Here is a 22,233-nt window from a genome sequence, read left to right on the forward strand (position 1 = left end):
ATCTACACATGCGTGTGATCATATCTGCACACATTAATCAACACTGTCTGCAGAGTGGTTTATGCATAGTAGCATGTACATTATCACACAAAGCAACTGGAGCATGTGGGTAATATGCCATCGCAGCTTTGTGTTTATATACTCCCCACCCTTGCACACACAGATACAAACATACATCTATTTTCCCCGCAAGCCTTGAAATTGATTTATCCACTTGATGGTCTGTGAAGTGTGAACTCAAATGGGAAATGGGGCCTGCAGTGCTCCTGGCCACAAATATTCACATATACATACTCATACTAAAACACACACACACACACACAAAATTACACACACGCACACACACTGCAGCCTGTTTTCACTCACATCAAACAGATGTGGCAGCTTTGTCAGCAGCTTAACGATTCAAAATCTGACTCCATGTGAACCCCTTTGGCAAAAATCCTCAGCTCTGTCTGTTAGCTTATACTTTTATATTGTACTCATGTGCTGCTAAAGTCAGCTGATGCAGTATTTAGTGCACAAAGCAACCAAACTGCATCTGCATATTCACAACTCCTTGCTTAACAAATTTAAATCTTGCAAATTTAATATTTTTACCTTGATTGTGAAACTCTGCTTTGCTTTCTAAAGAGAGATATAATGAAGCCTAAGGTCGATACTCAAGCTGACAAATGTTAAAATTTGGAGCCTTTATGGCCAATAATAAAAGGGAAGGAGGAAAAATGAGAAAATTATGCAAATTGACAAGCAAAGAGATAAACAAGTACAAACTCAGGGTTCCTGCTGCCAAATGTGTTTCAGTTGTGAAGAAACTAAAGTGTACATTTTCTCCATCAGTCGGTGTTATTTCAACTCCAACACTGAATTCATAATACAGCAGCTCCTGCCAAAGTTTTTCACTTTCAAGCACAGCACTTATGGAAAACTATGCAACTAATGATGCACTCAATTAAGTGAGTGGGTGAGTGTAAGCATTAGCATTCACCACACAACTAAGAAATGAAGGTTGCATTAATCAGGTTACGCAATGAAAGCTTTAGAAAGTCAGACAAAGCCTGAGAATCTTCTACCACAAAGCATTCTTGGGTGATAAGCAAAACTGAACAGAGCCGAGCTATGAGTCAACAAAGACACCCCAACACTGAAGTCACAGAGTCAAGGAAATATGAGGTTTTATGAGACACTGATCTGTGAAATAAAGTAGAAACAACTTCACCAGAGTTAAGGATTGTTGAAGAAGTTACACAAATGAGTTATTTCTACAAGATAAGCAGTCAGTCAGGTGGGAAACAGAGCATGTGTGGAGCTCAGCCACATAGACCCCAACGCCTGAAATACACCACATGTGTCTCCAGTCTGTCTCATCTCCATCACAACACCTGATCAGATAGGTTTCCATTCAAGGCAATGTGTCAACTCACACTGGACCCGCTCTGTTGTGGTCCAGCTATGTAACTGGTCCGGCAGGTTGCAGGTAATACGCAGCCATCCTATTTATGGCGCCAGACCAGGAGTCAACAGGTTTGAGGTTTTACAGCCCAACATGAATAAAGAGAGACTTGTCAATGGAGTGGGAAACATGGGAACTCTTTGGCCTGTGACTCCAGCTGTCTGTCAGTCACGCAGCTTGCCGGACTGAACATGCGGTCAGTGTGACTTGATGAACACAGTCAAGATGCAACAGAACTGAACTAGGCTACAGACACATCTGGTGTATTTGAGGCGTAAGATGTGACCAGTGTTGCCAACACCTCTCTGATGAAAGTACCAAGAGATGCTGCTAAATAAAATCATCACTTGATTTGCATAATTGTCTATATGCATATTATTGTAACAGGCACTCCAGGAGGGAGGAATAAAGTAAGTGAAAAACTGTAAATTTGTTAAGATTGACAAATGTACTTTCTTTTGTTGATTCTAGTCCAGTTCGGTTTGTCTCGGTCCCGGGATAAGTCAGTGGCATTTCCACTGACTTATCCCGGGACAGATCCCCAAATAACCGAGACGAGCCATCCTACTTTTTGGGACCCTTTTGTATGGGGTGCCAGACTGAACCGATTTGCTCTCGGAAGGTGGAGCTACAACACTGCAGACCGTTGGTTGGTCGGTAGATTGATCAGTTACTGTGTGACAGTGGCTGCATTTCTCCTAGCGATACAGAGATTTCTCTGAAACAAAACTTGATTGTTCTTTGTAACAAGGAGTCACATGCCAACCACAAAGAAGAGGAATTACTGGATGTCTTCCATTGTTACTATTTGTTTACTGTGTCACGCTTTCTTCTTTGTTGGATTTATTAGCGGGGTAAATTGTGTCGCGCTGGTACTGTTTGACACTACATGTGGCTGTAGGCATCCAGCTCATACGCCACCTACCATGAGGGGGCACAGTTGGCTGTGGAAACGCAAACAAGACCAAGCTTTACCAAGCCAACCCAAACAGAACCGTACTGATCTGAACTGGACTGCTTGGTGGAAATGGGGCTTCAGATCCATCAGTAGCAGGTTTGTGTATGTGGGATTCATGGGAGGGACCGCTATGCAAGTTGGGAGGACTTGTCCTAAAACAGGGCCACCACTCGGCTTGGATGCAGGGCACAGGTTCAATTTTGGAACTGGTTTGTGGATTCATAAGGCACATGTGTTTCAGTTCTGCTCATCAGTTCCTAAGAGCAACATAAATCTTTCAGTGATAATCCAGGATTCTGCAGTCAAAGGAAAGCTTTTCGTATCTGCTGGGACTAGCTGTGTTGGTGTTATCTTACCTCATATGTGACACAGCATCTGAGCAAAGCTGTGAGAAGAGGGTCATTGTGAACTGCAACAGACATTAAAAAAATTGGCTAAGTTTTGCTATAAACGATGCTGCCACTGCAGGAAACTCTGGCTTTGATGTGTTGAAAGCAGAAGAACCTCATCTTATTTTTAAAACACACCAAGACTCATGCTTACGTTTATGTAGAGAAGTAAAAATCATGTCTACTAATATTTCAAAGATTGTTATGAGAAATTAATTCAGAGAGATCTCCTTTGCCCCTGTTCAAACAATAAAAGCGAGCTAACTTTTTTTTTTTTAAATATTCCTTTTTTTCTGTTTTTTTTTTTCTTTTCCTTAAAGCCAAAGTCAGAACTGGATCTGATCAAATTGAAATGGTACCCAAACTAGCTTAAAGGGGCTGCAAGGACTATCTGGAAAAGCTAGCGGTTCTCAGGTATAAACACTCTGTTTCCCATGAGCACTTGCACCAAAATAAGGAGCAAGTCTTCTTTTTTAAGGTGCCGTTGGCAGGATTACCCAGGTAAGATGGCGATTTGAAAACCAGCACAGCCCCTCCTGTCCTGTGTTCCCTGACATCGCGTCCTTACGCAAGTTTAGCCCCTCCCACAATAAGTTTACACACGAGTTTATGGTTCTTCTTTTTGCTCTTCTTCTTCTTCTTCTTCTTCTTCTTCTTCTTCTTCTTCTTCTTCTTCTTCTTCTTCATGCTGTCCTTGTTGAACTCCTTGGTGTTTTGGGGGTTGGAAGTTCGACAAGGCAGGTAAATATGCGAGCCAGGATTTCCTCATGTGCGTTCACGAGAACAAAGAGCTTTACAATCAGTTGAGATGAAGGACAAAGCGCCGCCCCTTGACCAATCAGGATAGAGCCTCAGAGGCTCTTCTGATTGGTCAAAGATACCTGGGGTGGTTGAGAATCCTTGTCAGCTCATAACAGAGACAGATGGAAATGCTGCGACCTCGCAGTAGTGCAATTATACTACACTCATAGGGTTATCAACTTTTATTTCAAAGAAAACACAAAAAAATTAGCATTGACTAGCTAAATCCTGCCTACGGCACTTTTAACTCTACTTTACAGGGGGAACGAGCGTTGATGAGTTTTTAGCGCTCATCTCCAAAGCTTCATACTGTGATCCTCTTCATAATCACCAACCGTCCACCAGCCTGTCCCTGGATAAGTCAGCCACAACTTTATGCCAATCAAGCAAGAAGTATGGCCTTCATCTGGTTGATATAGTCAGACTTCTTTTTCCAACCACAGGACCTCTCCCCAGCCGGCCATCAGAAAGGATGCAGGCTGGAGAAGCTCCGACTTTGTCCTCTTGTGGCTGCATATTTATGGAATGAAACAATATTAACGACCGCCTCAGGCAAGAATTAGGGCATCAGTAAATGTGCCTAAAAAAAGGATTTTACATTTTTCACTTTGCAGACTGCATCCTATCATTCTGCCATTTAACTCAATGAGCACACACGGTTCAGAGAAAGGTTGCTACCTCTGAAAAATTAGAGGGGAAGGCAGAGTTGAGTGTGTTGTCTGAAAGCATTTGTAACTTTGCTCAGGCGTGTATGTGTGTGTTTTCGTGGTCTCCTCCTCTGACGCTAATGCAAGTTTGCAAAGATTGTGGGCGGTTTGTGACTTAATGTGGTGTTCACATTGGATTACAGTCACACCACACTGCCCCTTCCAGGATAACACACGCACTGTATATTCCACTTTCTTCCTTAAACACACATGCTCACAGACATGCACCAACAAATATGTGCATTGAATTTTGGTCCTTTATTTTGTAGTGTGAATTTTTTACGTATTGTACATTTCCCAAAAAGGCTTTTTGTAGCAAGCTTAAGAGAGTTGGGGAGAGATTAGACACATGACAAAGCCCATGAGAATTTGTCTTAGTTACTGACAGACATCTATTAAGAGACATTTTTATACAAAGAGTGGTAAAAGTCTCATGGCAGTTGAAGGGTATTTAGGGAACTTTCCAGGATTTTTTGGCGCTGGTGACTCTTGAATTTATCTTTAGTTTGAAGAGAAGAAAGAGATGCCCGAGCCAACAGTGGTGTCAAATATGTATCACTTTTTTTCCGGTGTTGTCGTACTTAATTTCACATAATAAATATTTATGGACCTGAAGGTTCTGATTTCTTCTCATGTGTGGATTATTTGAGATAATACCAATGTCTGGTAGAAATTTTGTTTGAATTGCATCTTTGGAAATAAATGTAATGAGTAAAAAACGGCATAGATAGATACATAGATAGATAGATAGATAGATAGATAGATAGATAGATAGATAGATAGATAGATAGATAGATAGATAGATATCAGTGGCGAATGCTCTAAACTGCAAGGGAAGCTCAGCTTCCCCTAAAATGTCCCTAATAAAAAAAAAGTGGTGATATGTACTGTGTGTACATTTCATTGACTAAATATGCGCTAGAATTCCTTCATCTTTTGTTCAGAATCAGCTCCTATCACAGGTAACTGGCTCAACCTCCTTCTCATTCATCCCCGCAGCGTCTCAGAGCTTTAACACAGTCGGACGCTGAGCGTCTTCTGACTTTAGCTAGGAAGCGTAGAGTGGGTTGTTCCACTGTGGAAACTAGACTGTCATTGGATAAACCCTGGGCTTTGTCCCGCCCATCAGACGCTCAGCGTCTCTGGGGGTCTATGAGGCAGTGGGCTGGCCTGGACGCTGGGCTTCTGCATGATGATTGGATGATCTGTCTGAGGCTGAATCCCTTTTTGATTGACAGTGAAATGAGCCAGTCAGTGATCTTGAAGTTTAACCCTCTACGGGATCACCTTCTGAGTTGTTCCGGACTGTTCCAGAGGCTTTATCGATCCCCAGCGAGTTTACCTTTCTTAAAAACGACGAGCGTTGTGTTTAAAGATTCTCTCTCTTTTCACCAATACGCAGCTACACCTACAGCAGTGAAGCTTCTCCCCCACTCACCCACACTTACAGCCTGCAGGTGTAGAGAGAAGCTTTTCTTGTTTGAAGCGTCTCAAGTCTTACACCCGCAACAAAATGGGCCAAGGATGTGTAAGCAGTCTAACCCTGCTGGCCATTGAGAGAACACTGGTACAATACTTGGTAAAAACACCTGGTTGGTACAAAAGGGTCACGGATCATTTTCTTGAAAAGGAATAGCGGGTAGAATTTACCTTTAAATAAATAAACAAATTTATGATGTAGGCCAGAATAAATGAGCTAATATATATATATATATATATATATATATATATATATATATATATATATATATATATATATATATATATATATATATATATATATATATATATATAATGACAAAACAAACACTTCAAATACTTCTTAATGAAATTGCTAACAAGCCAGGGATTTTTCTTCTTCAGTGACAAAAAACATAAATAAGGAATGGTCACAAAGACGGAACTTAACTGGTGCACAGAGTGGGGTCAGAAAATAAAAAAATAAAGAAATAGAAAAAAAAAAAAACAAATACAGAAAAAAATGCCATTTTCCCTCTCCTCACTTCTCCTAACTTTTTTTATTTCCTCTTTCTCACCACTTTCTCCCCTCTGTGTCCTGCCTCAGCGCTAACAGTCGTGTCGACCCAGACACAGAGCGGTTTGTGGAAGTGTGAACCGAACGCAGTCAAAACCAATTTTTATCATTGTCTCCTGCAGCCCCACTGACACGGCTCTCATTTCCAAACTGTTTTTCAGTCTCCACCTCGCATCCACCCGCGCGTGGTACAGGCTCCCTTTAAAATGTAATCTGTTACGGATTACTGAGCACCCGCTTGAGATTTGACCCAGCAATATAATCCTTTGTGTTGATCTAACATAATCTGATTTCTCTCAATTACTTTGTCTCCAAAATACATGGAATATGACGCTAAATGAACAATGCACTCTGGTTATAGACCCTCTGAATAGCATTGTTATCTAATATGATTGCAAACTCCAAACAATGACGCACAAACTAAAGATGCAGTACGATTAATATCTCCTGATCAAATATTTTGACATGATTGAATTTCTATTTTTGCATTTTTTGCACAAGAACTTTCACATTAGAGTGACTAATTTCAATTATTGTAACCCTTGTTCATGCTTTGTGTTATTCATCCTCTCACTCTTACACCACAGCCGCCCACGGTTTCCCCCCTGCAGTGATGTTTTTATCACCCTCCTGCTCACCAGGAGTCGGTTTGATTTTGCTCTCCTCTGTGGCACCTATCTGACAACCTGCTGATCTGCATCGCGCCTGTTTTATCTCCCTCATGTTTGAGCCAAATCAAAGCAAGACGGGGCATTTCCAATCTTATCAGACCTACACAAAAGTCAAGGACGTTAAAGATGTCATCCAGATAGATTCAAGCGAGTAAATGTCATTCAGATTTATCTAAAAGATCCCAGCATAAACGAGAGATGGTACATTAATCCAACTGTGTATCAGAGCGTGTGAGGACTTCATAATACAAATACATGCATCTCAGTTATTTCACACATTGTTCCAATCACGCTGCAACTTTAGAAAAATATATCCGTACACTCTGGAACTGAAAAACTGCATTTTTATGACGCATATCTGTGGGATGCAAAGTTCTTATAACTACTTCGCTCATGAATTTCATTAGTGCTCTAATGTGCAGATTTTCTGTAGTGTAAGTCATTTTATCTACGTTTCTTATTTACAAACTTCTTGACCTGAAGGCAGCTACCAAGAACTTTCATACCTTACTTATTGTGACCCCTGTGGATGAAAAGCCACACATTTTCTCTTTCTTATTTCTGTCTGTCCACCCTTCTGTAGTAATTTGTAACATCAAACATCATCATGAATCAATTTTAGATTCTTACATTGTTTTGTTTTGTTTTGAGTCTGGCTTTTCATGCCCTCAGTTGGAGAAGATAGGACAGTGGACAGAGCAGGAAACAGGGCGAGAGTGGGGAATGACATGTAGTAAACAGGCCACAGACCAAACATGAACCCAGGCCACCTGCCAGAGGGTGAGGCTCGCAACGCACGACCCAAACTGTGAGACCATCTGCACCACAGAGACTCTCTTTAAACTCCTTGAAGAAATATTTTGAAATCAATAAATCACCTTTAAGACAATATTTCATGTCCCTCAGTTTATGTCTTTCTTTGGTAACAGACAGTTAATAAGGATAATGTGGTAAGCTGAAGGTTAGTCAGATACACCAGATATGTCTGCAAGTCCAGTTCCGCGAGGTTGACTGCATTCCATGTAGTTCACATCGGTGGTGTTAAGTCCTGCATGCTGTATGACTGACAGACAGCTGGAGTCACAGACCAAGGAGTTCCCACACTTCCCACCCTATTGATAAGTCTCTCCTTACTCATGTTGGGCTGTAAAACCTCAAACCTGTTGCCTCCTGGTCTGACTCTGCTCATTGTGTCCCTTTCTTGTTGTAGTCAAGTTTAAGAAGATCTGGTTTTGAACAGTTTGTTTTATTTTGAAAGTCTCTGGGTGTTTTTAGGTAGTTTCCATGCATGACTTCCTGTCTCGCTCAATCTTTCCTGTGGTGAATTGACACATCACAGCTCAGGCATCCACCAAAATTAGAATGGCTGCATATCACCTGTGACCCGTTGGACCAGCCGCGGAGATAGACCACAATAGAGCAGTTCCAGTGTATACTGACTCATTAGCCACGGTTACATGAGGAGTTTTTCGTCTTTCCGAATGGATTCTTACTGAATGACTTTTCCGAAAACAATGGTATACATGGAAAGGAATATTCCAATCTCTGGTCTACATGCGCTGCTGTAATCAAACAGAATAGTCAATGGGGCATGCACAGAAAAGCGTAAACATCACAAGATTTATAAAAGCTGGAGGACGACAGTTTGTTTAACACGGTGTTGCAATACTCCGTATTGCGAGTTTGTCATCTGTCCAGTCTTGATATTATGTTCATTTCTTTCAAAGTTTGGATCAAAAATGAACTTTCCGCAGCAGTCCAGTGCTGATGGCTCGCAGCCATTTTTAAAGTCGAGGAACGTCTCTAGTTGCGTCTTACGTCATATCTGAGCATGCGCTGAAAGAACACACCCTGACAACTTTCTGTTTGAGTGGATACATGATACCTCAATTGGTTTGGGTAAAGGAATATTCCACTCCTGTGAAACCGATTAAATTTCCATTCAGATTGGCACTTTTCTTTCGGGATGAGGTGTATACAAAGGTTAAATTCTTTCTGTTTGAGCAAATAAACTGAATGCAAGCGACATATTTGGGTCCATGTAAATGTGGCTATTGACTCGGATGGAAACCATGAACTGTGTAAAATATGGACGTTGTCTCCATGACGTCACCTGTCTGTTCCTGATACAGTGAAATGAAGCCAATCGTCGGGCACGGCCATATTGGATATGAAGCAGGCTTTGACCTCCCTTCCAACAGTTATAGGGGGCCTGTCAGTCACATGAGCTGAGCTGTGTCTCTGATTGGACAATCAGACGATCCTAATATCTTCCAAACCACAGAGTTAGAAAAAAACTCTGCCCCCATATAATGTGTGCCAATAGCAAAGAGTTTCGGACCCAAAGCTTTCTTTTTTCTTTTTTTTTTTTTTTACTTTAAACCAAGCTTTAAATATGTTTTAATGCTGTACAAGTCTTTTTTTTTCTTTTTTTTTGGCTTGGTATGTCTGTGGTTTCTGGTTTTTCTGCAGCCAGCCTCATCAGGATTCTCCGCATAGGCTTCATTTTTCTTTAACTGGATGTTTCCCCTCGATGGAAACCTACCTGATCTGGTGCCATGAGAGAGTGGAGTCGGACCGGAGATGGATCTGGTGTATTTCAGCCATAACTATGTTGAGATCTAATATGCATAACCACCAAATCTTACATCAATTAGCTTGTGCTTCAGTATCTCTACATAATGTTATCCTCCACCCATATAGAATCCCATTTTTATAAAATCTTTTAATGTTTACAGATTGTCTTGTTCTGTTTGAAGTACACGTCAGGACCTTGACTGTCAGAAAACAAACCATTCGGCTGGAGCTGCATTCATTCAGCAGCCTGAGGGCTTGGGAATATTAGCTGAATATTTATAGCCTATTCAACACTGGAAATAATATCTCACTCACACACACACAAACACACACGCATGCACTCACACAAAATGAGATTGCAACATTTCTCATTGCTGCAGGCAGATCTTTCAGCAGTGGCTGTGAAGAAGCTGACCTAAATATGACATCAAAGCTTTTTTTTTTTTTTAACATTTTGTGAAGAGTTTATATTTGTCCTTTCATTATCTTTACCAGAGCGATATTATTTTGTAATAAACTGAATTATATAGAGGCCACATATTGCGTCAGCAGCCTCGAGGGTAATTAATCCTCCTGTACAGTGGTGCTATATGAAAGGATTTATGCACAGGAGCTCTATAGCCTCATCATTGTTCTGATTGTAATAATATTGATAACCCCTTCACATTGAGAATCTATTGATCTAATTCTCAAACTCATTTCAGACCAGAGAGGAGTCTATTATAGTGCTCGCGTAATGCAATATGGGATACATGTCCCTCATTTGTCATGGTAACCAGACAGAGATGAGTTAAATATAGAGGCTTCCGGTTTAGCAGAGGAGGGTTTTAAGGTCTATTCTTAGCATTTAGAGCTGGTTTACGCACAGCAGCATGCAAGCCGCCCTCTGCAGCAAAGCAGGGATTGATATTTCTGGAAAACACTTTTTCAGTTGTGCAGGTTTTTCTTTTATTTCTAAGTCAAAAATATGCAGAGGTGAACTGTGACGCTGCATCACTCTATAAAGATGCCTGAAGATAAGCAGCACGTGAAATCAGTGTCAGATATGATAAAAGCTGCCATCTCTGCTCTGTTTCATAACTTTTAGAAATTTTGGCTCATTTTCTACCCCATATGTAATCCATCTAAATACATATGTAATGTGTCTAAATATACATATCCTTAATTCATATTACTAGCACCACATACCCACAACACTGTATACAAATGTGAACATACGCAGTACATTCTCCGTTCCTGATACGAAATAGCAGTGAAATATAACTGAGTTTAGAGTTACATATTCAAAAAGTCTCCTCTGAGTGTTGTAAATGTCAACAGGGGGGTGGTAGCTCGGGGCTTGTCATGTCTGATGATAATCTCTGATGTAACTCTGTAGCTTTGTCATATCATGGCAGCCATCACTTCCATATTTCTCTTTGTTTCAGGCCCTTCTGAGATCTGACAGATGAAATTCTATCTCAGGATTGTATGAAACGTCAGTCAAAAGATAAAATGACATTGTGTGTATATCAGCAAAGAGCACAAAAAAAAGTTTAAACAGGAGGTTATTCAAGGTTGTTATGAAACAGATGCTGCTACTATAAAAATGTTCTACAAATATGAAACAAGTTTATCATCCTCACGTCCTAAAAAATGTGCTTCAGTTTTTCAAGTTTGTAGAGAAATGTAGTCAAATCTGCGGAAGGAATAAAACTTTGACCTAAAGATGCCGTTTAGTTGGATCCGTTTATATTGGACTGCAGTGACACCTTTTGGCCTGGAGTCTGACAAACACTGTCGTGAAGACGTGACTCTTAACGAGGTGTGTTTGTTTTGGAAATGAATGGAGTTCAGATTGTGTTTTTAAAACTACTTTTCTTTGTTCAAGACAACTTTTTACTGGGTACAACATGAAGAGGTAAGGTGTGTATCAACAGTTAAGCAGCAGTGTTGTTCAAAACATAACAGCAAGCACACTTAGTTTGTACCGTAGTTTAGTAGCCGGCTGTATTTAGCGATACTGACAGCCTGGTGCTCTGAGACATCCCACTGCGCAATGTGATGTTGAAATGATGTATATTTAATGTTATTTTTGACGTCCAAATCAGGTCTCCTGAAGGTACAGAACAAAAGTTTTTATTACATCTTTATCGTAAGGAGGTCAGATAAACGTCTAAAAAGGTCTACTAATGATATCTGAATATTTGGATCCATTTTGAACGTCTCATTGACGTCGAGATTTGGTCTGCAAATGACGTCCAAATGCTGAACGTCATTACAACATCAAAAAAAGGTCAGATTTAGATGTCAAAATGTGCACCTATTTTGCACATTGCTCTGACGCCTAGGTATGGTCTCTGATGGACCGATCCAATACTGATGTGATCTGCATGTATCTCCTACATATGATGTTTGGTGGGATGTCTGTAATGTATAACGTTAGTAAATCCTGGTTATTTCCTGCCAGTACCAGAGCCAACATAACCTCACTCTTCAGTTTATTGCTAGACTCTCAAGTTTGAACAGACCACTGCAGAATAACTGCTGACTGTGGGTTGGAATGAACATTAGCACAAACAGATTAGCCTCTGTGTTAGCCTTTAGCTCAGGCTTTATCACTCTCCTGTTTATCTTTCTTCTGCTCTTCTTTTCTTAATCTGTCTGACAGTTAGGCTCCAGTGTCCACTATCACTACAAAATTAATCACAGAAGTTGTTTTCAGCACTCCGAAATAGGGATGGGTACCTTTCACATTTGAAACGATATGGTACCGATACCTGGTACTTGGTAATCGGTACCGGTACTCAAAGGTACCAGTTTTCGATACTTTTCTGTGTTTATGTGATAAAAAAATATCAATTTGTTTATATATATATATATATATATATATATATATATATATATATATATATATATATATATATATATATATATATATATATACAAATATTTATAACATATTTATTCTTCAATATATAACCTTGCAATGCTGTGTTGATATCCAGTATGGAAAATCACCTACTTTTCCACTCCCTCACAGTCACAACAATGCATTTAGGTACCTAAACATGGTACCTTTTGGTTTTACATGAATCGATACTCGGTACTTTCGCCAGAATTCGGTCGGTACCTCTAAAAGTACATAATTCGGTACCCATCCCTACTCCTTAACTTCGTCAGCCGGCATGGTGTTGTCATAGAGACTTCGACATGCTTTAAACCAATCCGGTCCTGCACAACCCAAATAGGAAGCAAAGAAGTAGCATTTAGGAATAACGTATAATACCAATGATTATCTTATTTTGGGCTATGGATTACAATAAGGAAAATCTGTATAAGGGAGTTTTTTTTTTTTTTAGATCACTTGGAAACTCCATACATTTCTTTCCACTTGGGCACTATGTTGTAGATATTAGAAAAATACCGGAGTTAGCCTGACTTAGCAATAAGGCTAAAGGGAAAAATAGCTTAAATAGTGAGTAAAAAAAAAAAAATTGTTAAAGAAGTATGGATAAGGGGCTGTGGCACAGTGATAAAATCCAATAAATAAAATTACCTTTTTACCTACCTTATTTAGCCATGAGCTATTCTAAGCATTTAGAGCACCACCTCCAGCACCAATCAGCTGCTAAATCAGATTTTGCAGCTGTAGGCAGCATTTCTTGTTGTTCACTGCATTAATCATCATTTTCTCAAAACTGGCACTTTATAGATTAGTGTAGCTGGCCATGGTTGTGGAATATTTCCTTTATTCACTAAACCCTAAATTTAACCCTGGTTGCATAATATAATCCCACTCTACATGGATTATAAACTGTGTTATATCCAGGTCAATGAGGTCACCGGTACAAATTTAGAACAAAACATAAAAAGACAGTGGCGAAAGAAGAAAGTCTAATGACCGACAAAACCAGCAAACAAACAGATCACTCCCGAGGATTTTCTAAAGAAAGACCTGACAGAAAACTAATGACCAATTAGGATGAAGCTGGTAAGAATAGAAGGATCAGCCATCAGCACCCAGTGACAGGTGCTGTGGAGAAGAGGAACTCACCCTTCAACAAGGGAACCCACCCACACACACACATGCACACACACTAACACAGGCACGCAAACACTGGGGCTCAGGTGTTCCTGGGACTTGCTTACACACTTGCCATGTGCCATGTGTCTAGCTGTCTCCCCTGCCAACAGCAGACAAAACACACACACAAAAGCACACACACACACACTCAGCAGCCTGAAGTCAGGTTTGGAGGGCGCACAAACCCACACGCACGTATACAAGCCTTACACACAGTGACACTATTATCCTCTGGCCTTGGATGCCAAAACGAGTACAGGGGAGCGATGTGTATATGTGTGTGTCTGTGTGTGTATAGCATGGGTGTTGACAGATGATATGCTTAAAACTGACACCACCCACACTCTCCCAGTGACAGCAGGTTTCATCACACAGGCCCGGACCTTTGTGAACTTGGATGGTAGACAGAAGATTGGGAACAAAACAATTTGTCATGGTCACCTTTTCACACATAGAGCCACACTGTGATGGAAAATTATTTCTTTCCATGCCCTACATAATTTATGGACTGGAGAGTTATGGACCAGCAGGATATGATGTAGATCTGCCAGTGAGTCCACAGCTAAGTCTTCTTTTTGTCCCATGAAAAACAATAAAAGCCTTTAAATGTTCACACCTTTTTGCTCCATCACACAAAGCTGATAAGGCTAATGTGGCTATCCTTACAATCTGAAGAGTACTAGCTTGCTATGCCAAACTTTCTGAGAAGTCATGTAGGCAAACATTTTGATGAAAATAATACATATAAAGTGGAGGAGGTTATTACAGGTGAGACCTTGAGGTGACCTTTTGGATGAAGCTGCCTTTGCTTGTTGTTTGTGCTAAAAGGACATAGCAATATGAAAGAGTATTTTGATATCAGCACAGGTTGCTTGTAATAAGGACGTAGTTTTGTTCTTAATAACTGGCTGAAAAGTGACTCTATATCTAAAATCAAGCAGCAAGGATGGCCCATACACAGTTCTACAGTTTCATTTAGCAGACACTTTTGTCCAACATACAACACAAGCAAGAATTTAGAAGGAAAACCTAGTTAGTGCAACAACAGTGCTACAAGTTATCAGGCAGCAGGTGCTGCCATAAAGCGCAGGTTTTATTATTATTATTATTATTATTATTGAAAATATTTTTTTATTTTTATTTATTTATTTCATTTTCTGATCTGCTTATCCTGTTCAGGGTCGTGGGTGGCTGGAGCCTATCCCAGCTGTCATTGGGCGGGAGGCGTGGTACACCCTGGACTGGTCACCAGTCAGTCACAGGGCTGACACATAGAGACAGACAACCATACACACACACTCATACCTATGGACAATTTAGAGTGATCAATTAGCCTGGTGAGCATGTGTTTTGACTGTAGGAGGAAGCTGTAGAGAACCCGGAGAGAACCCACGCATGCACAAGGAGAACATGCAAACTACACACAGAAAGACCCACCAGCCAAGCTGGGAATCGAACCGGTGACCTTCTTGCTGTGAGGCTGCAGCACTAACCGTTTCCCACTGTGCAGCCCTATTTATTTATTAATTTTATTTTATTTATTTTTTTAAGTAGTGTAGAATAATCTAGCCAACCAGATACCAGATACATTTGCAGTCCTGCTCTGCTCCATTGCCTGTTGACTGCGTTTGTCAACTCACACCGGCTGTGTGTTCAGGCCGGCAAGCTACATGACTGACAGACAGCTGGAGCCACAGACTGAGGAGTTCCTATGCTTCCCACTCTATTGATAAGTCTCTCTTCATTCGCGTTGGGCTGTAAAAAAAAAATCAAACCTGTTCACTCTGGTCTGGCTCCACCCATTATGTCAGTTTGACGTTGTAGTCAAGATAAATATGATCTGGTTTGGGAATGGTTTGTTTTATTTTGAAAGTCACTGGGTGTTTTTAGGTAGTTTCCATGCATGACTTCCTGTCCTGCTTGATCTTCCTTACGTTAAGTTTATGGGTCACAGCTTCACGTCCAGCAAAAGTAGGATGGCTGAGCATTATGTTCTATTTTATCCGGCAGTCCTGGAGAGCATTTTCATGTATGTCGGCGTGGTTTGGTATTCTCTCTGTGCAGTCGTTGTCCAAGCTTCAGCGTCTGGTACAGTCTATGAGCGGATTGTACTTAGACAGGCGCAGAGAGTTCTACTTGACCAGTCAACTGTATGTGCTTATGGGCCATTGTGTTCACGGTATCGGGTTCTTCAGTTATTTATTTATTTATTATTATTTATAAAGACAGTATGGTGTCAGCATCAAGTCCACAACAAATGTCCCCAAGAGAACAATGAAATTTTATTCTATTCTGTTCTACCTGCGACCTGCTGGACAAGCCACAGAGCTGGACTACAATGGAGTCAATTCAGTGCAACAGCTGCAATACACCAGATGCGTCTGCAGTACGTCTCCATTCTGTCATGGCTAGCTGATCAAATATATTTCATTCAAATCAAACCGTCAACTTACACTGGATCTGTTCTGTTGCAGAGTGTCTGCGTGGTTTATCCATCATGTCACAGGTAATACGCAGCCATCCTATTTTTGACAGATGTGGAGCTGTGAGGCATAAATCCGGCGTAGGGATGATTGAGCAGGACAGGAAGTTGTGCATGAGAACTACCTAAAAACCCCCAGTGACTTTCAAAATAAAACAAACTGTGTGAAAATCAGTTCATATTTAGCTTGTCTATGACATCAAACTGATATAATGGGCGGAGCCAGACCAGGAGTCAACAGGTTTGAGGTTTTGCAGCCCGACATGGGTAAAGAGACTTATCAATGGATTGGTAACTTCAGCTTTCACTCTTACTGATTTGGAGTGCATGCGCTATAGAAAAGCACAGTGCACTTTGGTTTCTCGACTAGCGTACCAAAACAGTCAGAAAGTTGAGTGTGAAATACTGGACACTTTTCATCAAACCCAGTGGTCGCTATCTTGGCTACGTAGAGAAAGGGGCAGGAACGGATCAGACGATGGTTGATGATTGCAGTTAATGAATTGCGAAACGTTATCTTGACTTCTAGTAAGTGGTAAGCAGCAGAGTTTAATTTGAGACAACACTACCCTGTAAGGTTTTGAGCACTGCTCCAGTGAGTACAGAGTGTACTGAGCGTGTGAACTTGCAGAAGTATCTGATTTGAGACACAGAAAGAGTCTTTATCCTTAAAAACACTAGTGTTCCCTGATAGTCCTCAGAGCCTTGAAACTAATAAACCAATTTTCAACACCAAAGTTCATTTTTAATGAAATTACTGACAGGGCAAGGTGCTTTGCCACAAACATAAAAATGACTGCTCTAATAATGATTAATTCAAGAGGATCCAACCAGTGACATTTCAGTGTCTGAGTTTGTCCAAATGTTATTAAGACAGCTACTGTATGTGTGTGTGAGAGACAGAGTGTGTCCACACAATGACCTTTGTAGAAGATTAGATCATTTAGAGAATCAAAGCAGCATTATGAGTCTCTCTTGTTTCATTTGATGAAATTGCATTTCATAATCATACTCGGCGAGATGGTAGATTTACCCTCAGAGCAGCATCAGAAGTCAGAGACCCCTTCACCTTGGCATTTCATTTCCCAGAAAGAAAGAAAGAAAGAAAGAGAGCAGTTGTTCCTCACTCCATACATCCATTTCTGAATTACATTATAAGACAATCTCATCACTCTCAGGATGTTACTCGTAAAACATGATGAATAAAGCCTGAGAGCAGCAGTTTGACTCAATTAAATGATGCGCCGTGAAGCTGGATTCCCCTCTGAGCTGTGTCTGAATGAATGTGATGGGAAACGCTCTCCTTTCACACGTGTGCTCTGCCAGGTAGTGACATGTCTCCCGCATTGTTCCGCAAACCGAGGCAGGGTGTTACACTAGCTAAGGCAGCAGCTCCGGATCTGACGTGCTGGTAATGAGTTTTCTTTGGCATGGCAGAGGCAGGTGTAGAGGGATGTGGGCAACATGACAATACCAGCTGTCAGCGTGCCAAGCACTTCAGCCTCAGCTCCGTCCCTTTTCCTCGCTGCTTTTACGCCTTCCCAGCTTCTCTACGGAGACACTTTACCCTTTCAATCTCTTCCCTCGTATCTCGTTGCTCTTTTTCTTGAGACGCACAAAGGAAAGATAACTCTGATTAAACGTTGGGGTGTGCTGACAAACCTGTCCTCTGAGTCACAAACCATCACTGCAGGGGGTTCACACAACTTTTGAGAAAGTGACATTATTGTTTCTGATTCCCTGAGCAATTTGTTTTTCAAACATCAAAATTAAAGGTGTTAGTCACTATAGACACTGCAAACTACGTCTGTGACTCTGCTGTAACACTATTTAACTGACAAACAGAAGCTCTTGAGGAGAGAAGAAGCTGAGAAAAATCTGAGTCTAGTTGAATGGGTTTGATTTTACTAATGTCACAAGAAGTTACTTCAGTGAAATTTAACAGCTTTTTTGCAAGTGTGTTCTGGGAGATCCTCCCACCAAGGATTGGGGATCAGAACAGGGAAGAAAGGTGAGTTAAGGGACCCTAATGTGGCATGGTTGTTGGTCTGAGTGTTTCAGAAACTGCTGATGTACTGGGATTTTCACCCACAACCATCTCTAGGGTTTACAGAGAATGGGCCAGGAAGAAGAAAAACATCTGGTGAGCTTCATCTCTCTGGGACAAAATGCCTTGTTGATGCCAGGTCAGTCAAAAATGGCCAGGCTGGTTGGAAATGATAGAAAGACAACAGTAACTTAAACCTCATTACATCCAAGGTCTGCTGAAGAGCATCTCAACATGTACAGCAGCAGAAGACCACACCGGTAGCCACTCCTGTCAGCTAAGAACAGGAAACTGAGGCTACAATTCACACAGCAACACCAAAACTGGACAAAGTCTGACCATGTAATTGCAAGGTGTATGGTCAGACTTTCTGAGTATACCTGACACACTTGCATGGTGTACAGTGATGCTATAAGGGTTGTTGAAGTGTAGATGGAGTTGCAGGTTACTGTCCCATTCATTGTTTTCATTCTACAATGAAATTAAAGTTCATTCATGAACACCTGGTTACAGTATAGTTCAGCTGTAAATAGTGCTCAGTGACAGCAGACTTAAATTAATGAGATGTTTTGTTTGAATGTACAATGGAGGATAAGAGCCATATTGAAATATATATATATATATATATATATATATATATATATATATATATATATATATATATATATATATATATATATATATATATATATATATATATATATTTATTATTTATTTATTTGAAAAAAGGTAATTTACGGGATTTAGTTCAATTTATGAGAAAAAATCCACTTTAGCCCTATAGCTATAGGCTATCAGGACAGCACCTGTACAAAATGAGGACTGTGGAGCGTCCTGTGAAGTTTTACTTTAGCAAAGGTTTCACAAATTAAGAATTTTTTCATATCTTGGCACATCTGCATACTTACAATAAGTATAATTATACTTTTTACTATGCTATGCTGGTGTTTTTTGCTACCTTTTCAGGGTCCTGAATAGGATCCTGTAAAGGTACTTTTAGAGGTACTAACCAAATTCTGTCTGTAGTACCATTTACTGATTCACATAAAATGAAACAGTACCATGTTTCAGTGCTTAAACGCACACTTGTGGCTGTGAGAATAAATATGTTTAGCTGTTAAACATGGAGATTTTAAAAAAAAATAATTAATGTTTACATTATTTTATAATATATTATATAAATGCATAATATAATGTAATATAAAGTACAAAAAAATTGGTGCTGTTGAGAACTGATACCAGTTGCCAGGTACTGGGTATCAGCACCCTATTGTTTCAAATGTGAAAGAAACCCATAGTCCTAAAGGACCCAGAAAAGGCAGCTAAGAAATGTGAGCTTTACTAAGAACTTTGGTAGAGTTAGAAAGATATTCACAGATTCAGCTTTTTTCTGATCTGTTACTCATCTGTGGAACATTGCTTTTACAAGTTGACACCTCTCTGCAATCACAGCAAGGTTGTCTGTTAGTTACAAACGTATTATCCTCTAAACGAGCCGTTGGCGGTGCTGGGGAACAAGTATTGGACTTGATGCAGAGCCGGCTCTTGTTCAAGTGGCCATTTACACAACAATGGTTTTAGGGTGAAACGCAAAACCTCATGTTTACACAGAAACAGTGTTTCAGCCGACCAAAAACTCAAATTTGAAAACGTCTTCCAGAGTGGAAGTTTTCTGAAACGCTGTCGTAAACAATAAGCTGGTCTTTTCAGTGGAAACGCTGACGTCACGCTCCGCTTCGTGCTCCACGCATACAACAGAACAGCAGCACCATTGTTACGATTGTTGCAAACTACTGTGCTGTGCTTGAACTGCTCAATCTGCTGACTGTCTTCATACAGAATGTGCATCTATTGCTCCACTGACCAGCTCAACTCTACTTTGGTGGAGATCTACCAAAAGCGACTTCTGGACAAGACAGTTATAGCACCACCTACAGGCCTGGCATGCTTACTACAGTGTTTTCAGTCCCTCTGTGTTTCTGTGTAAACGCAGATTTTTTTTTTTCACTGTGTTGAGGCATTTCCGGATGAAATGTTGCCGTGTTAACGGGGCCTAAATGAAACGTCAGCAGATTGCAACACTGTTGTGATCTTATGTTTTTCATGCTACATTTCTTAGATCTCCTCAAAGCCTTTAGCTATAGACTAAGAAAATGAGTTTATTCTCTTAGAATTAATGACTTTATACATGAACTTTTTTTGTTTTTCATTAACATGGCCCTAATACAGCATCGTACGAATGCCAATACAGGTCAAATAAAAAATCTGCCAGTGGGGCTCTGATCTGATAGTTGAGATTGGGATCAGGACATCCTTAACACACCAGCGTACAGGACACAGCTTAGTATTCTGGTGATAAAACAGGCTTCAAAAGTCGAGTTTCCATGCTTGATTAAAAACTCTGTGTTCTTAAAAAGTGACTTAAATGCGGAGTATCTGTGGTTGTGATATAACGGGTAACTTCAGGTCAAATCTACACTGCTGTTCCTTTTATCCTCTTCACTGTTGTCCCCCCAGACTTGAAATACTGCTTTAATCCTTAGAAGACATAAGACGCTTTTGACCTTTGATACAAATCCATAATTCCTCAGAATCTGGCTCGGCGTTGGTGTAATCCATCCTATTTGATATCAGAAACAGTGTGTAGGAGATGGTAAAACAGAGAGATAGATACAGTGGATGAACAGGAATGGAGGGATAATGTGGGGGAGAAGAGAAACACAAAAAGGTTGATCTATTTCAGGACTGGTAATCTGTCTAGAACACACAACGTCAGCTCCGCCGCATGTGTCTTTACATGTCACCATGACACTGTGAAAGAAATAGAAGTGTACTCAGTGGTGGGGATGAGCTAGAAAGGGAAATAGATCGCTGGAAATCGATGGATGCAGGAGCTTTCCGTAGCGTGGACTGACTTCACAGGCCTGCTGCATGCATCATGTGGTGGCCTCCAGTGTGCGTTTGTAGCCCAGAGACAAAGCAGAGGCTTATGTAGGTGTAATTCAGCCATTCAAAGCACAGTTTCTGCCCATACTGTAGCTGAAGAGCATGTATCAAAATGTGTTTTTCTGCTCATAAGGGACTGACATCAAAGGGGAGGTGGGGAGGAGTGAAGGTGGGTGGTCCAAAGTCGATGTAAGTGACGGCTGAACTGTGAACCTTTGGTATTCTCAGATCAAGAACATCATTGTGGGGCCTGGAGAGAAGAAATGCTAAGAATAAAATGTGGAGCATCTCCCCTGATGGATGGTCTGAGTAGGAAATAGAGCAAGTGAACACAGAGTGTGACATTCAAGAAGTGTGACTGAAAAAGCTGTTGATGGCTGTTGCAGCTGGTACGTAGAACAACTGATGCTGTGTGCAATTAAACGTGAGGTCCAGCTACTGATCGTACAGGTAACTGCAACCAAACATTACAGATAATTTTGTTTGTGATGATGTTAACTATGATTTCAATAGAACTTGTAAATTAACAATTTTCAAATCTACATTGATGCATCCACTTCTGATTATTCTAGATTTTTAAAGTAGTTAAATACAAAAGAAATCCTGAAAGGTGAATACAAACAATATGTTAAGTGGAAATGATGCTTGAATTTTACCTTTGCCAGGAGAAGTTTTCATGTACCACTCCCAAAGTTCCTATTTTCTTCTCTTCCTCAAGGCTATGTGCTATGTGTTGGTTTGGTTTTGAAGAGAAATTGTGAGAAAGGCCTGAGGGCTGGTTTAAATTAGTTTGGGAGAGTTGAAACAAATATTTCCTTGTTTTTTGCTTGCTGGATCTTGCTGCTATCACCGTTAAAACTTCTGTGTCTTCAGCCTGATTTATCCTGGTTTGGCATTTAGGAAGATGTTTGGAAGTTTTGATTGACTTATCATGATCAAAGATGACAAAGTAGTTCACTGCAGGTGCGTTTAAAGACCATCAGAAAAGTGCAGTACAGTTCTTGTATTGTGTATCCATACCACTTTTATTTTAAGCCAGGGGCTGGAAATTAAGCAATCGTGTCCATAGAGAACGTTTTTTACTCAACTTTTTTTTTTAAC

Source organism: Halichoeres trimaculatus, unplaced genomic scaffold, assembly GCF_033239565.1.
Source record: "Halichoeres trimaculatus isolate MK-OKI-2021-1 unplaced genomic scaffold, fHalTri1.1 fHalTri1_scaffold_21, whole genome shotgun sequence".
In the NCBI taxonomy this organism is placed as follows: domain Eukaryota; kingdom Metazoa; phylum Chordata; class Actinopteri; order Labriformes; family Labridae; genus Halichoeres; species Halichoeres trimaculatus.